The sequence below is a fragment of the Chaetura pelagica genome, unplaced genomic scaffold (assembly GCF_000747805.2).
Source record: "Chaetura pelagica isolate M959 unplaced genomic scaffold, ChaPel_1.0 scaffold309, whole genome shotgun sequence".
NCBI lineage: Eukaryota > Metazoa > Chordata > Aves > Apodiformes > Apodidae > Chaetura > Chaetura pelagica.
In genome coordinates, this window is record NW_009954547.1 from 872,190 (window position 1) to 876,578 (window position 4,389).

Here is a 4,389-nt window from a genome sequence, read left to right on the forward strand (position 1 = left end):
CAGCCGCTCTGCGCTGGCTGCCTACCCCCCGAACGGCGCCTGGGAGCCCCGAGGGCCTGGATGCGCCGCTGCCCTGCGCGGGGCCAGCCGAGCCGCAGCCATCAGCCCAAGCCCGGTACCAGCAGGGGCAGCAGCCAGCACCTCCGCGGAACCACCGACGCGCTCGGACGCCCACCCGGGTGCTGAGACCTCAAAGGATAATGGGCAGCTTTCCAGCATCAGAAGCTGGCTTCGGGATTGTGTGGATTAGCCCCTTGGAACTTTTCCTAATGCAGATGATGGACGATGCAGCTCCCTAGCTTCCTTGCAACCAAGATCCTATTAAGAACTCCTCAGGCTCCTGAACGTGTATTAAACACCCACTGCAACAGAGCCTGGTCCAACTAAAAGTATCATGACTCTGTGGGTAATTCAGCCAGGGCTCATGGGATCTTCCAGAGCCTTTGCAGGAAAAGTGATTTGGTAACTTCTAAAGACAGTGGCCAAGCTTGTCTAGTAACACGTAAGTAAAGGTAGCCCTTTCCTGCCACACAGCACTCCTGGGGCAGCCCATGTCCACCCAGTCTTCATCAGCACCAGGCCTGCATTCAGCCCCAATGGTCAGGTTTCCCTAATGCCTTAAAGAGAAACAATTCAACCCTCATACCACAATAATTTGTAATCCCTCTGAAGTCACAGCAGAGATGATAAGAAGCCACTCCTCTAGCGCAGCTGTGACCAAGTTTCTGCATGCTCTAACAGATGTTGACTCTGGCCATGCATAATCTGTTGCATAATTTAGATGGTGTTTCACTGTTTTCCAAGTATACAGCAATTACAGGGACCCTCGTGACAAAAAAAGGTCAGTTTTGTTACCAAGTAGGAAAAAGTACTGTGCAGGCAGGCTGCATTAACATGTGCTGTGTTTTTTTCCAGAACCAAAAGATAGGGCTTGGGTAGGCAAGCAAAACTCTGGCTTTAGTTCTTCTTGCTACAAGCTCAGCAACCCCCTCTATAACAAATTGTTTTCTGAGCAGCAGAACTTAAAAGTCCTATTTCCTGCAGCTTTTTTATCTCTTGCTTTAATTATCTCCCTTACAAGGCATCAGCTCTAACAAAGTCCTCTATGGCATCTCTTCTTGGTGGATTCTTGGACATGTAATGTCACCATTACCTTACTCCAGTGCCACCCCCAAAGCAGTGCCAGTAATTAACTTCTTGGCTGTGCCCAACTACCTACTTTCACTGTGCCCATGGTATTTTTGAGACCATCACACCTGAAGGTGAGTGTTCAAGGAGACCATGTGTACAGATGCCTTGTTTTCTTGATCAGGCTAATGAGGAAAGTCCTGCAACTGCATAGCACAATTGAGCTAGAAATACAAGGCCAGAAGGAACCTCAAGCTCCTATAGACTATAATCCCTTCCTGGGCTGAAAGACAAATCATCTAAGTAAACCACCACTGTCTCTGCTCAAGTGATCATTTTTACAGCTTTCATAATTGCCTAGTTCAATGTTACAGAAAATTTTGCCCAATAACTAAACTACATCTCCCTACCTGTGCAGGCCTAGATGGAAATTAAAGTTCCCTGTCCTCCAATATTCAACAGAGAAACACTGCTGGAAGACATTTACAGCCTAAATGGACAAAAGAACAGAGCATCTGAACTACTGAGGCCTGGACAACAGGCCCTGAGACAAAGTTGACATCTAGATGAATCTCACAAGCAAACATATATATATATATATCGCATATATATATTTATGACAATTTATAAAGATTTGGTGATGCTTATTGTGTAACAATAACCAGCAGACAGATCTCTTAGAGGCATGCTGCAAGGCTGTGAAACCAGACATCTGGCCTTGTTGAGAAAGATGTGCTTAAAGCCAAAAGAGATACAGATACCATTCAGTCACCCCTCTTGGCCCTGGCCAGGTTTTGGGCAAAATCCAACAGGGAGGGTGGTACCAGATGTTTCCACATTTGAGGCTTTAAAAATCGTTTATTCAACGGTTTAAAAGCTGGGCCTTCCTGCAGCAACTTTGGAGACCTCCCCTACGAGTGGACACACTGTGTGGTAAAGTATGATTAAGTGCATTACCTTGCCTGCTCTCTTTGCTGCTTAAAACTAGAGTATAATGAATTTATCTTTTTAACTAAGTGTATTGCCTTATTTTTCTATTTTGCAATATACAGTAAAATAAGGCTATTCCTTCTATTGGCATTTGTTGATCCTGTTGATCGGCAAAACAGCATCCCAGGATCTTCCCTCCTGAGTATTGTGCTCAAAAAAGATACCAAACAGCTTTGAGCCCCTATAGTCCCAGGACAGGCAAAGAACAGGATTCAGCATTGTAGCTGCATTCAGTGCATTTAATCCCATCCTCTAAGGGGTGCATGATTCCATGCTTCCTATTTAGTAAGACATACAGAATTAACTACAGAAGTCTGACCTTTATTTTAAATCCTCTTACCCAAATGCGAAACAACTGCTTTAGTAACACAAAGATCATCCATTATCATTTGCCAGATTAAACAATTTGCAGGCCTTTTAAAAACAAATAAGTTATGAATGAAACCTAGCAGCTTGTAAGTAACCTAGAAGGAAAACATAAGACAACATCCATAGTTGTAGCTTTCACCTCTAAGATCTTTAGAAAAGTATTTTCATATTATAATTAGTGTGATGAACATCCACATCAGATGCAAAATTAAAACCACTTCAACATAAACCAGAAGTATTAACTTTGTCCTTCTAGACAGTTCTGCATTGCTTGCTCTATTGTTATTCATACCTTAAAATACACAGTATGTGCAACAAATCCAAGTTAATGTTCTTGCCTAGCTTAGAAAACCATGGCAACAAACACTGTAAGATTATTTCCATTTTGTATCTGTGCAGGTCTGCCAACTCACTATCAAGGACCCTCCCTCATATTAAAAAAGAAACAATGAAAGTTCAAGTGTCTTTTAACATCTCAGCCTACCCCCTGCCTCTTATCTCTTGTCCAACTCCTTTTTATTCAGTCTTTCTTTCACAAACATTTACACACACAAGCAATTTCACACCTTAATACTCCACTTGAGGCAATGGGGCTATTCAAGCGTATGAAGTTATTTACATACAGAGAATGAAAACTCTCAACTCCAAGCTCCTGGGGGTGCTGAACATACCTTCATCTCTCTTTGCAAAGCACCATGGAAATATATGGCCATGTAACTGCACAATGTATAGTTTCCTGTCAGAATTACTAAATTTGGTTGTCGTCAAACCAAGTGGCAAACGTGAGCCATATGATCTTATGCTACATGATAAAAAAACCTCAAAATACTCTCTACAAAAAAACCTAGTATGTAGCTTTAAATGCAAAGCTTTACAGTGCAGACAAGACCATGAAGCAGTTTTACTCTTTGTTTACTACTTGCATTTATAGTGATACACTTGGTTGCTTACAGCTAAGCTTTAGGGAGTATTTATAGGAGATGATGCAAAGCCCAAGCATGTTCAAGTTTAGTTCACCATCATAATATAATTACTTGCAACACTCTCCATGGGAGTCCAGCCTTCTGTAATTTAGATGCCATCATGAAGTTTAAATAATTAAGAAATTGATTTCTCAGCTAATGAAGACCTTCCCCAGGAAAATTAAGGTATCCTTTTCTGCTACAATAGTCAGAAAAGTTTCAAAAAGATCAAACTTCTTTCCACAAAGAATTTAAGGAAAAAATCTCACACAGCAGCAGCTGTAAGATTTTTTCAAAATTGTTCTTCCTGGCAGTTAACCTTAGGTCACCATGTATGTATGGCAGAGCAGTCACTGGAAAACAGGCCAAAACATTGGGCTACCTAAGGATATTTAAACCCTTTTAATTCAGAACATCACTGAAAAAACTTCTTAATCCTGGAAATACTTCATTAAAAGAAAAATCCCACTTAAAGATACCTACACAAATGCAAGCTCTCCAAAACTAGAAGTTGTGAAGACTCTAACCCTTCCTGGGTATGCCATTTGTAACCTTAATGAACAATAAAAAACCTTCCTAACATCCTGAATTAGTGAGAAGCTGGCAAGCGAGCTGGCAGGCCGGCCAGGCCGGAGCTGCAGTGCGGCCCGAGGCTCCGCTCAGCCCAGGGCCCTCAGGCTCCCGCTGCCATCTTCACCCTCAGCGGCCTCCCCGCTTCCCCGGCAGGCCCACCCCGTCGCTCAGCCGCGCTCTGGGGCACTTTCTCCTTAAAAGCCTCTAAAAACAATAGGAAATCAGCAGGCGGTCGGCTCTTTAGTCGACATGAAGCCCAAGGCTGCAAAGGGCCGGTCAGTTCCAGACACCCCGCCGGCCGCCCAAGCAGGTTCCGAGGTCCGGACACAGAAGGCACGAGGGGCTCGGGGGCGGGGCGGGCCCCCCC